This window comes from Geotrypetes seraphini, chromosome 2 (assembly GCF_902459505.1).
Source record: "Geotrypetes seraphini chromosome 2, aGeoSer1.1, whole genome shotgun sequence".
Lineage (NCBI taxonomy): Eukaryota > Metazoa > Chordata > Amphibia > Gymnophiona > Dermophiidae > Geotrypetes > Geotrypetes seraphini.
The window spans coordinates 300486580-300499599 of record NC_047085.1 but is presented as its reverse complement, the minus strand read 5'-3'; the positions used below and the strand labels follow the sequence as shown (position 1 = coordinate 300499599).

The window sequence follows — 13020 nt, the reverse complement described above, 5'->3', positions numbered from 1 at the left end:
CCAATCTGCTCAGTTAAAACCCCAGTTTAGCCTTTTGCCTGCCGTTCCTACTCTGTCCAGTAGAGGGAACTCAGGGGCTGAGCTGCAGTTCCCCCTCCCCCACACCTTCCCAAGACCAGAAACTGGATATCCTCTGCACCTGGGAGTGTGGCTGGGGCTGCAGGTTCCTTAACCTTAGGACTGAGCAGTTAGAAAGGGAGAGGGAGAAGTGGAGAGACGGGGAACAGCTGCAGGTGAAGTACTGGCAGCCTAGCTCAGGGCTGGGAGCTCTGCAGGGCCACCAAACGCCTGAATGCATGGAGTTTTTTAAAGCTGGTGCTGTGTTAACTCCTGATCCCTGTGAAGTTCTACAAGCCATGGAGTTGGAGCCGGAACTGAGTGCTGAGGTCCAGAATGAAATTCAACCCATGGAAGTGTGCTGTTCCAAGGCGAGTAAAGAAACTGCCTAAGGAGATTACAAAAGCTAATGTTTTGTTTGAACAGGTTTTTTTTTCTTTTGGAAGCTGTGCTTTAATCACCCTGTTGAGGCTTAAGCAGGGAAGCACAGGAATTAAGACTGTAAAGAACTTATGCTTTATTGTTTGCTGTGTTTTTCTCCCTTTTTGGAGAAAGTGGACTTTACCCTGCCAGTGTGGTGGGGGATTTTGCCCCACGTTATTGAGGTGGGATAGTGGGCTCATTTTTGTGGCATTTATCAACACGTGGAGCACACCACCTGGTCAGCATTTTCCATCGCTGAATGAGTACAGTGCTGTTGCATTGGCATTAGTCCAAGTTTTGCTACCAAAAGGAAGAGACTGTTTCTTTTTGCTAGTTTTTCTTTGAAGCTGAGGCTCGCTAATAAATAAAGAGCCCTTTTTGCTACTTGAGTTTAAACTTTTCTGTTTATGAGATTGAAGCTCAAGGTTTTGAAGCTCAAGGTTTTGAGACTGTGCTGTTTTGAGTGAAAATCCTGACAAAGTTTGTTTTTCATTTTAGTTTTGACTGGTATGTGAACTGACAAGTAAAGCTTCCTATTTACTTGTATGAAACAAAATAAATCCAGTCCTGGTTTTCGCAAATACTTGCCTAGCTTGTGGGTGAATCCTTTACTCTAAACCTTTATTTTTCCTTTCCTTGTGGCACTCTCCGCGGCCCACAAGAGTATTTCTTTGTCCCTGCAGCCCTGGACACATTGCCCTGAGGTTATGGGTGACACCACCTATAAGGCAGGAAACATCCAGTCCTTGCACTCTTTCCCTATCAGAAGCACAGGATATGCCAGGATGTTTCAGGATGTGCAGAATTTGCAGGCTATCCAGGATTTGCAGGATCCAGCAGGATCTGTCAGGATCCTGCAATTCTGACCCCAGGGAGGGCTGCATCTATCTGGTTTCAGCACCCTCGACCACCTATAAGGCAAGAAACATCCATTCCATGCACTCTTTCCCTATCAAAAGCACAGGATATGTCAGGAAGTTTCAGGATTTGCAGGATATCCAGGATCCAGCAGGATTTGTCAGGATCCTGCAATTCTGACCCCAGAAAGGGCTGCATCTATCTGGTTTCAGCACCCTCAACCATCTATAAGGCAGGAAACATCCAGTCCTTGCACTCTGTCCCTATCAAAAGCACAGGATATGCCAGGATGTACCAGGATCCTGCAATTCTGACCCTAGGAAGGGCTGCATCTATCTGGATTCAACATCCTTAACCACCTATAAGGCAGGAAACATCCAGTCTATGCACTCTTTCCCTATCAAAAGCACAGGATATGCCAGGATGTTTTAGGATGTGCAGGATTTGCAGGATATCCAGGATCCAGCAGGACCTGTTTCTGACCCCAGGAAGGGCTGTATCCCCCTGGAGAACCCTTCACTGCCTATAAGGCAGGAAACATCCATTACCTGCACCCCTTCCCCATCAGAAGCACAGGACTTGCCAGGATCCTGCAATTCTGGCCTCAAAAAGGGCTGTATACACCTGGATTCTGTTTCTTTCACAATCTATAACTGAGGAAACATCTATTCCATGCACTCTTTATCCATGAAAAGCATAGGACCTGCTAGAATCCTGTTAGATATGCAAGGTTTTTGTAAACTGAGTCCAGCTGTCTTCCTTCAGCACAGCTAGGGCTGGTATTAGGGGAGGACATTCATGAAAGCTGCCCAGTGCCCATCAGCTCCAGGGGGGCCCATAGTGAGGGCATCTCTTCCCTTCATCAAGCCATCTCCCTCCCTTTCTATCACCTTTGTGGGCGCTTTTCAGATTCAGTTTTCTCTCTCTGAGGGGCCCAGATGCTGCAGCCATTCTCACAAGCCACGCATGGCTACTCTAAAGCTTCTCCTCTGACATAAGCCGCCCAAGCGGAAACAGGAAATTGCACCAGAGGAAAAGCTTTGATGGCAGACATGAGTGACTTGTGAGAATGGCTGCCGTCTCCGGACCCCTATGAGAGAGAGAACTTTGATTCTGAAAAGTGCTTGCCAAGGTGACAGGAAAGGAGAAAGATGGCCTGATGAGGGGAAGAGTTTGAGTGGAGCTTAAGGGAAGTGGGGAGGGGAGAGAGAGAGGAGCATATGCTGAGAGGAATTGGAAATAGAAAGTAGAACAGTCACTGGATGGATGTGGGGAAGGGAAAGAGGGGAACAGACACTGAAGGGAAGTGGGGAGGAGAGAAAGAGGAGCAGATGCTAGATGGGAGGGGAGAGAGAGGGGAGCAGACTCTGGAAGGAATTTGAGAGGAAAGAGAGAGCACATGCATGGAAGGAGGGGATAAAGAAAAAAGGGCACATGCTGGATTGGGGGAAGAAGTTAGAGTTAGTGAGATACTGGAAGGGGTGAGAGAAAGAGGTGGCAAGTTGTAGGTAGACACAGTGCGTACCAAGGGGGGGGGCGGTCCGCCCCGGGTGCCAAGCCCTGAGGGGGTGGTCCGATCTGGTTCCCCCCCTGCGTCGGGTGTCGCGTCTGGAAACAGCCTGCAGCAAGATCGCGATGCCAGCGATCTTTGCCTGCTTCGGCTGTTTCCTCCATCACGATCCCGCCCCTCCTCTGATGTCAGAGGAGGGGCGGGCCTTTGGGGGGTGCAGGCCTTCAGAGGGGGGTGCAGGCCTTCAAGGGGGTGGAAAGGCCTTCAGGGGAGGCAGGCCTTCAAGGGGAACAGGCAGGGAGGCCTTCAAGGGGGAGGGACAGGTCTTCAGGGGTTGCATGCCTTCAAGGGGGTGAAGGCCTTCAAGGGGGCGCAGGCCTTCAAGGGGAGCAGGCAGGCAGGCCTTCAAGGGGGGGGGACAGGCCTTCAGGGGTGGGATGAATGTGAACCGCCAAGAACTTTTTGGGTATGGCGGTATACAAGAATAAAATTATTATTATTTAAGGGGGGACAGGCCTTCAGGGGAGGGGGTCCCTGGTGTAGAAATACACGGAGGGAAGGGGGAGGGGTTCAAAGAGACGTGCATATGCCGGACTTTGGGTGGGAAGAAATAATGGGTCTGAAAATAGAGGAGAGAGAGAGAGGTGATGGACATGGGTTTTAGGGAGGGAAGGAACAGAAAGGGAGAGAAGTTGGACACAAGGGATGGTGTGGAGGGGGGATAGAGATACTGATTAGGAGGGTAGTTGGGAAAAGAAAGGGAGAGATGGTGGACCCTGGGGTGGTGGGGAAGGAGGGAGAGCTGCTGGATGAAAGGGTAGTTAAGAAAAGGTGGATCTGTGGAGGGAGACAAAAAAAGGAAAGATGCCAGACATCTGGGGGAGGGAAGGGAAATGGAAGAGGAGGACAGAGATGGCAGATGGATGGTTAGCACGGAGAAAGAAGAAAGAAGGAGACCCTGGCAAGCAAGTTATCAGAAGACAACCAGAGCCTTGGACCTACAAGATTTGAAAAATAACCAGACAACAAAAAGGTAGAAAAACTAATTTTATTTTCTGTTTTGTGATTACAATATGTCAGATTTGAAATGTGTATCCTGCCAGAGCTGGTGTTAGACCGCAAACGTGAGCTAGGATTTAACAGAGAGAGGAAAAGTCCTTTTTGTTTCTTTATTTTATTTACACCACAGCGCCAGTGTGGTTAGGAGAAGCCAAAGGGGGGTGAAAAAGCTATAAAATAAACCCACCAGGATGTTTGGAAAAAAAACACCCAATTGGGCAGGAAAATCGAATCGATAAACCAATTCAATAGGCTGAATCGAATCGAAATTTTTTTTCCTGAATCTGGCAGCACTAGTTTGCGCTACTGTCTTAGACTTTAGGACCTGAGATTGGGAATAGATGGCATCCTCGGTACTTTATAATGCAAGTGAAATGAGGATTTGGTCAGATTTTTGAAGGATCTGCACTCTGCAGAAGAAAAATATTGTATAGGCCGGGGACATGAGACAGCAGGAAATGGGAACTTTTCTTCCTTCTATTTTTGTGAATGGCAAGGCTGAGGATGTCAGAGAGTTCAGTTAAAATATGTGCTTTATAAGAAAATATAATAATGTGTTTTATAAAGTTTATAACATTGCTGGCCTACCCGGTGAGGTGTTCCTAGTGGTGGTGGTGGCAGCGTGTCAATGTGTTGAGAGGAAGAGGTGATCTGGGAAATTCTGCTGAGCAAACTTCGGGCCCATTTCCACCCCCCAGTTAGTCCACTCCACTCAACTGGTGTTGGGTGTTGTTCCTGGGTAGTTGTTTTGGGATCTCTTCCAGTGGTTTGTCAGTATCTCCTGGTCCAAGGAAGGAAACTTTGTTAACCTTAGCACTGACCTACAGAATATGTTTGTAACAGCGCTGCTTGTGTGGCATTAGTCTATGTAGTGATCGAAAGAAAAAACCAGACCTTTGCACATTTTTGCACTATATGGTGGGTGTATGAGGAGATTCACATTTCCTGCACAGCTAAGTCCGTGTGAAGTTACCTTGTGCTGTATTTGACATCTAGCAAAGTCTCTGTTTGGAAGGAAAGATCTCAGCTTAAAAATGAAGTGGCCAGAAGTTATGGTAAAAGCAGATAGCGTAGCTGGTTTTAAGAAAGGTTTGGACAAATTCCTGGAGGAAAAGTCCATAGTCTGTTATTAAGACATGGGGGAAACATCTGCTTGCCCTGGATCGGTAGCATGGAATGTTGCTACTCTTTGGGTTTTGACCAGGTACTAGTGACCTGGATTGGCTTCCATGAGAATGGGTTACTGGACATGATGGACCATTGGTCTGACCCAGTTAGGCTATTCTTATGTTATGTTCTCATCTGTAGGGGGCCTTTGTTTTCACTTCTTATTTTAATGTATTTTTTTTCTGAGAACTTATCAGTGTTTTTTATAATGGGAACAAAAATGGAAGAGAATTAATGTGTGTGAAATGGGGGGATAACTAATTTCTTCAGCTAAATAATTCAATCCACCTCAACCAGACATAGGAGAACTCACGCACCATTCACACACCCTCCAACCAAAAACGTCAAAAGAAAAAAACAGTTCGACAACCTCCTAGCCATTCGAGCTGCAACACTCGACCCCCAACTCTACAACCTATTGACCTCGACCACAAACTACAAAACCTTCAAAAAAGAAATAAAAACCCTTCTATTCAAAAACACATAAAACCTAACTAACACAATCAGATCTGTCCCAAGCATCACCTGCAACTACTCCATATGTACTTCTGATGTCATGACAATTCAGACATAATTTATGTTATGTTATGGTATAATGGTTACATATATGAGGTTCAATAAAAGAAAATTTTCACTGCCTGTTTCTATTATGACCATTTATTCAGTTTCATGGTTATTACAAAAAATATTTTTTTACATGGGGGGGGTGTCAAAAAATTATGGGCCCTGGGTGCCACATACCCTAGGTACGCCACTGCTGCAGGCTGTTTCCAGATGCGACACCCGGCGCAGGGGGGGAACCGGACTGGACCGGGAGCACCCCCTCAGGGCTTGGCACCCGGGGCGGACCGCCCCCCACGCCCCCCCCCCTTGGTACGCCACTGAGTCTAGCACAGGTAAGAAAAAAATGGTATTTAGCTCTTTGCAAAAGGCATACATCCTTATATGAAATAAACAGAATTTGTAGTGCAAAAGGCAAATGAGTCTTGAACCAGTGGGTTATTCCCTTCTAGTCATGAATGAATGATGAGTCTGAAACCCAGGGAGGTCAGGACTAGACTACCTAAATATTCTGGTGAGGAACTTTCCCTGACCCCCATAACCAGCTTCAGTTACCTTTACTTCCTGTGTGTATATCATCAGCCCCAACTATCAACTTTAATAGATAATACAAAGTGTGTAAATGTTAATCATTTGGTCTGCTTTTCCTTGCAGTGAGTACTTAACATATCCAGTTCACTGTTCACTGAATGTATCAAAATGTTACTTTATGGACAGCGGTGTAGCGAGGGTAGGAGGCACCCAGGGTGGTGGCGCCCTCTTGCGCCCTCCTCTCTTCCCCTCCCCCACACCTTCCATACCACCTCTCCTCTCCAGGTCCCAATTTGCAGTAGCCTCGTTCTGCTGTCCTGACTACAGATGCATTCGGGGACACCGCTTTAGAAAGAAAAACACACACACACAAACACACATGCAAATAGGCAAAAAGATCTCTCTCTCTCCTTCTTTATTCAGAGTACTGCATCCACCTTTTATAGCATTTCACATGGGTCAGTTTTTTTAGCATATGACTGTAGGAAAGACTATATATGGTAACAGGATACATAAAAGCAACTAGAAAAAGGTAGCAAACATAAGGGGAGGGGGAAATAGTGGGAAGCTTCCATTATGGCATATAATACTGTCCTGTCTAAGGTCTAGCAATGTTTCTTGTAACAAATGTTTCTTATCAAAATAAGAACTACAGACCACAATGGAGACACAGAGCTCAGAACACAAAAAGAAAAGGCCTTGTGTTTTTTTTCCCTTGGCAAAATGTTAACTGTTTCAGCAGTTCCTTTTACATAAGGAACAGAATAGAAAAACTTACAAAGAATATATGCCTCTTCACCGTGCACCCCCACACCACACTTGCACCCTCTCTTCCCACTCTATACCTCTTTAAATCTGTGTCAGCGTGTACAGCATCACTGGCCTGCTGCTCGTGCTGGCGTTGGCTTTCCCACTGATGTCACTTCCTGGTCCTGCCACCCAGAAGCGATTTCAGAGGGTGCCAGGCTGGCACAAGCAGTAGTAGTGTAGTTTCTTGTGCTGGCAAGGATCTTAAAGAGGCAGGGAAGGGAGGGCGCAAGCATGGCATGGTGGATGTAGAGGTGCCAGTGCCCCCACTAAGACGATGCCCAGAGCAGTCTGCCATCCCCCCTTTATTACACCACTGTTTACAGAGGCCTACTAGAAAAGCAGAATGTCAGTTATTAAGCTCTCCTTCCCTCCCACACAATTTAACCAAAGAGTTCTTCTGTTTCTAAAATAAACCATTCCTTGGAGGGGAGGAGGGGGGAAGGTTTCAAAAGAATAGCATAATGCCTCTTTATCGCAACAAGCAGATCACCATGTGCAAAGACACTGCGGGAATAGAAAAGGTACAGAGAAGGGCAACCATGGATGAAACAACTCTCATATGAGAAAAGGCTAAAGAGGTTAGGGCTCTTCAACTTGGAGAAGAGACTGTTGAGGGGAGATATGATAAGAGGTATATAAAGTCCTGAGTACAGTGGGATAACTAAGTGCAAACCTATTGTTTATTTTTTTTCGAAAAACACAAATGCTAGAGTACATGCCTTGAAGTTAGTAATACTTTTTAAAACAAAAAGGAGAAAATATATTTTCACCCATCACACAGGTAAAGTCTGGAACTAATTTCTGGAGAAGGTGGTATTCAGTATACTATAGTTGTGTTTTTTAAAGATTTGGACAAATTCCTGGAAGTGAAGTCTATAAAATATAATTAAGGCTGATACAGGGAAAGCCATTGTGTATACCTGGGGGTATATCATGCAATTGCTACTTTTTTGGGCTCTGCCTAGTTAGGTACTTGTGAGCTGACTTGGTCACTATTAGAAACAGGATACTGGGATAGATGTACTGTACCTTTGGACAGATACAGAGCTTTATATGCTTATAGTTTTTAAAGCCTGTATAGATATAAAACAAAGGAAATAAGGTAATACCTTTTTTATTGGACTAATTCAATGCATTTTGAGTTCGAAGGTAACCTTTCTTCAGATCAGAAAAAAAGCAAATGTTGATAAATATCTGTATATATATATATATATATATATAAGTAAAACATGAAAGCATTTCACGGATAGGAAAAGGGAGGGGTGGGTGGGTGGGAAGGAGACAGAAAGGTGGCAGAGCAGTTTTAAATGTCTTTATAATAGGAAAGAAAGCCCAAATCTCTAAGTCCTGTCTGGTAGGTGTCAAAATACCTTATTTTGATTTCAAAGGTTTTACGTTCTTGGATTGTCTTAAAGTTCCCTTGAAACTTTTAGTATTCTCACCATAAAATCATTGATGCAGTGGTCAGTTTTTTGCAAAGTGTTGTCCGACAGAGTTGACTTCCTGGTTGGGATTGCAATTCGTAATATGATATCTATGTAGGTTGATTCTGGTCTTTAGCATTTGGCTTGTTTTGCCAATGTAACATGCCACTTTGCACTTTTTGTACTGAATGATGTATGCCACATTAGAAAGATGAACTTGTGAAGGATCCCTTTATGCTGAATGTTTTTCCCATGTGAGTGACCATGGGATCCTTTGAGATGTGCTTGCTTAGTTTCCAGCTTGCCATATCATAAGGACATGGGTTTGTGTGGAAAGCTTGCTTTTTATTAATTTTTGTTTCAGATTAGGTGGCTGATGGAAGGCCAGCACAGGTGGAGCTGGGAATATTTCTTTTAGTGATTCATCTTCCTGGAGTAGTGGTTGTAGATCTCATATAATTTTTCTGAATTTTTCCAGCTCTGGTTTTTAAAGCAATATATATTATCCCAGGACAAGCAGGCAGGTATTCTCACAAGTGGGTGATGTCATCCGACAGAGCCCCGATACGGACATCTTGCAAGCATGTCTTGCTTGAAGAAACTCAGAAGTTTCAAGATGCCTGCACCGCGCATGCGCCAGTGCCTTCCCGCCCGATGCTCCTGGCGTGTCTCCTCAGTTTTTTTCTTCCGCGGAGCTGAGAAGTCTATCTTCAATTTGCGCCCATTGAATCTCTTTTTTTGCCTTCTTTTTTGCCGCGGGTTGAGTTCTTTTGGCTCTCCTGTGCATTTATTTGTTTCTTTGATTTTTTTTTTTTTCAAAAAAAAAAATAAAAATTTTTCCTTCCGATACCGGGTCGGCCGCGGGGCTGGGGCCCCGCGCCTTCGACCTTGCGGCGGAGCTTTTCCGGCCTATGTCCCGGCCGATCACCGGTTTTAAAAAGTGTAGCAAGTGCCAGCGCGCGATTTTGCTCACAGACCCTCATCGACGCTGCTTACAGTGCTTACAGTGTCACTTCCCGAAATCGTGCCGGCCTTGCTCCACTCTGACGGCGAGAGCGTTTAAGCGTCGCTGTCTGCTGTGGGAGTCCATGTTCAAGATGGAAGCTTCATCGGATCCTGCAGCTTCGACATCGACAGGTGCTTCGACTCCTTCGGCGAAGCCCTCTGTCTCCCCGGCTGCTTCGGGCCTCCTGAAACCGGCGTCGTTCACACCGGTTTCGGCCCCGGCTTCGGCGCCGGTGCCTTCATCCGTCTCCTCGGAGCAGGTATCGACCCCGACAGTTCCTCCGGTGTTGCTCAAGGTGCCGAAGACTGGCAAGCAGAAGCACGTAGCACCCAAGGAGCGCGGAGACCGTGTGGAAGGGCCCCCTTTTGGTGCGGATCCCTCCATATCGGCTTCGTTGCGGTCCATCCTGGAGGCTCAGTTCATGGAGCTCATGCAGACCATGGGGCCTCAGCTGATTGCCACCATCCAGGGTGACCTTCCAGCTTCGGCTTCGAGGGGCGGACCGCCCCCTCCTCCTCCTCCTCGCCGCACTATCTCGTTACTCGGCGAGGAGGAGCGGCGAGCGGTGTCCAGGTCCTCGAGGAGGTCCTCCGTTAGCGCTATACCTCCTTTGGAACCGATTTCCTCGAGGAGGGCCTCCCTTAGTGATATGCCTCCCTTGGAGCCCATCCCCTCGAGGAAAGCCTCATTTAGTGACCTGCCTCCCTTGGAACCGATTACTCCGCCCCATGACTCAGTGTGGCGTCCACCTTTGGGGCCACCCAGTCCTGGGCATAGCAGAAAGCAGGACGAGTTCTTCCGAACCCCCTATCAAACCTGGACGGCGTCGGGGGAGCCTCCGACTCTGCCGCCTCTGCAATCGACGGCATCGAGTCCAATCTGCTCCTTGGAGGCGTCTGAGCCAGTTTCTCACAGACGGGCTCGATCCCCTTCCAGGCATCGGGAGGGGCATCGATCCAGACATTCTTCAAAGCATTCCTCTCGACACTCGACCGTCTCGCCTCAGAAGAAATTGCCTCGGTTGGGGTATGCTGCTTCGACTGGGTCTCCTCCTCCGGGCCCGGAGTTCGAGGACCCCGAGGTTTTCTACTCGTCCTGTTGCTCGCAGGCCTCTCTGGAGCCTGAAGCCTCTTCTTCTTCTAGTCCGTCTCGCAGACCGGCGACGGCAGACCAACTGTCCTTTTCATCGTTCCTCAGGCAGATGGCGGATGGCATGGACATTACTCTCGATGCTGGGTCTCGATATTCCAAAGAGTACCTCGATACCATGCACTTGCCTCGTCCTCCAGCAGAGTCCTTGCAGCTTCCCCTGCACAAGCTCCTCGACCAGACCTTCATGCGATGCTTCGAGTCTCCTTACTCTATCCCTGCGGTCCCTGGCAAATTGGATTCGCGGTACCGCACGGTGCATCATAAAGGCTTCGAGGGTCCTCAGCTTTCTCACCAGTCCCTCCTGGTCGAATCCTCGCTCAAGCGGTCTCATCCTGGCCAGGTCTATGCTTCAGTGCCTCCGGGCCGCGAGGGCAGAACCATGGATAAGTTTGGTCGACGCATCTATCAGAATTCGATGATGGCGTCTCGAGTCCTGAATTACAATTTCAACTTTGCAGCCTACTTGGAATTTTTTCTACCTGTGCTTCGGAAGTTCACACCATACATCGAATCCCAGGCTAGGTTTGAGTTTGAGGAAGTGGTTGCTTCGCTGTCCCAACTTCGGCTTCAGTTAATGCAATCTGCCTATGATGCGTTCGAGCTCTCCGCCCGATCGGCGGCCTGCTCGGTGGCGATGCGCCGGTTGGCCTGGTTGCGGACCATTGATATGGACCCGAATCTTCAGGACCGCCTGGCAAACGTCCCGTGTGCTGGGGCGGATCTTTTTGACGAATCCATCGAGACTGTCACGAAGAAGTTGTCTGACCACGAAAAGTCCTTCCAATCTATCCTTCGGCCGAAGCCTAAGCCTCAGCAGTCTCGACCTTCTCGTCCGCCGTTGATTTATCAGAGGCGTTATCAGCCGAGGCAAACTCCTCCTGCGAGGCAACCGGCGAAGCGTCATCCTCCCCAGAAGGGTCAGCCTAAGTCCCAATCGCCTGCTGTCCCTAAGACCACTCAGCCTTTTTGACTGTCTCGTCGAGGGCATAACCAACCTCGTTCTGCCTCCCCCTGTTTTTCCCATCGGAGGGCACCTCCATCATTTTTATCATCGCTGGGAGGCCATAACAACCGACCTCTGGGTCCTTACTATCATCAAGGAAGGATACTCTCTTCATTTCCATCGGGTCCCTCCGGACCACCCTCCAAGAGAGTATCCTTCCAACTTGACTCAGACCGCCCTTCTTCTCCAGGAAGCTCAGGCTTTGCTCCGGCTTCGTGCCGTGGAGCCGGTCCCGAAGGACCAACTGAACCAGGGGTTTTACTCCCGGTACTTCCTTGTTCCGAAGAAGACGGGCGACCTGCGACCCATTTTGGACCTCAGGGCCCTCAACAAACTCCTAGTCAAGGAGAGGTTTCGCATGCTGACACTTGCTTCTCTCTACCCTCTCCTCGAGCAGAACGACTGGTTATGCTCTCTGGATCTCAAGGAGGCCTACACTCACATTCCCATTCATCCGGCCTCCCGCAAGTTCCTCAGATTTCGGGTGGGACATCTACATCTGCAGTATCGAGTGCTTCCATTCGGCCTGTCCTCGTCTCCCAGAGTCTTCACGAAGTGTCTGGTGGTGGTGGCCACTGCACTCCGGAACAGGGGTCTTCAGGTATTTCCATACCTCGACGACTGGCTCATCAAGGCCCCGTCAGCTCCAAGGGTCATTTTGGCGACCTTGACCACGATCTGCTTCCTGCAGAGCCTAGGCTTCGAGATCAATTTTCCCAAATCTCATCTGCAGCCTACCCAGTCCCTTCCCTTCATCGGGGCGGTACTGGACACCATCCAGCTTCGAGCATTCCTTCCTCCTCAGCGCATGGATGCTCTTCTTCGTCTCTGCCAGTCTGTATCTTCTCGCCAGTCCATCTCAGCGAGACACATGATGGTCCTCCTGGGCCACATGGCCTCTACAGTTCATGTGACGCCCTTTGCCAGGCTCCATCTCAGAATTCCTCAGTGGACCCTAGCTTCTCAATGGACTCAAGTGTCAGACCCGTTGACTCGACACATCATAGTCACTCCTGCTCTTCGGCAGTCTCTACTTTGGTGGATGACCTCTTCGAATCTATCCAGAGGTTTGCTGTTTCACACTCCTCCTCATCAGAAGGTTCTCACTACCAATTCCTTGACCTATGCCTGGGGGGCTCATCTGGATGGGCTTCGCACTCAGGGATTCTGGACCTGTGCGGACCGACTCCATCAAATCAATCTTCTGGAGCTCAGAGCCATCTTCAATGCTCTTTAAGCTTTTCAAAATCTGCTTCACGACATGGTGGTCCTCATTCGCACCGACAATCAGGTCGCCATGTATTATGTCAACAAGCAAGGGGGCATGGGCTCGGCCTCCCTCTGCCAGGAAGCTCTCAGAGTCTGGGATTGGGCGGTTCGCCACAACACCTTCCTCAAAGCTGTCTACATTCAGGGGAAGGACAATGTCTTGGCGGACAAACTGAGTCGTCTTCTCCAG

At 48.3% G+C, this 13020-nt stretch overlaps 1 protein-coding gene across 1 annotated transcript in view; it reads left to right on the top strand.

Annotated features, from left to right (window-relative positions):
- C1QTNF6 (C1q and TNF related 6) overlaps nucleotides 1-13020 on the top strand; it is a 151660-nt gene that overhangs the window by 20948 nt on the left and 117692 nt on the right. The gene's annotated exons all lie outside the window — the stretch shown is intronic.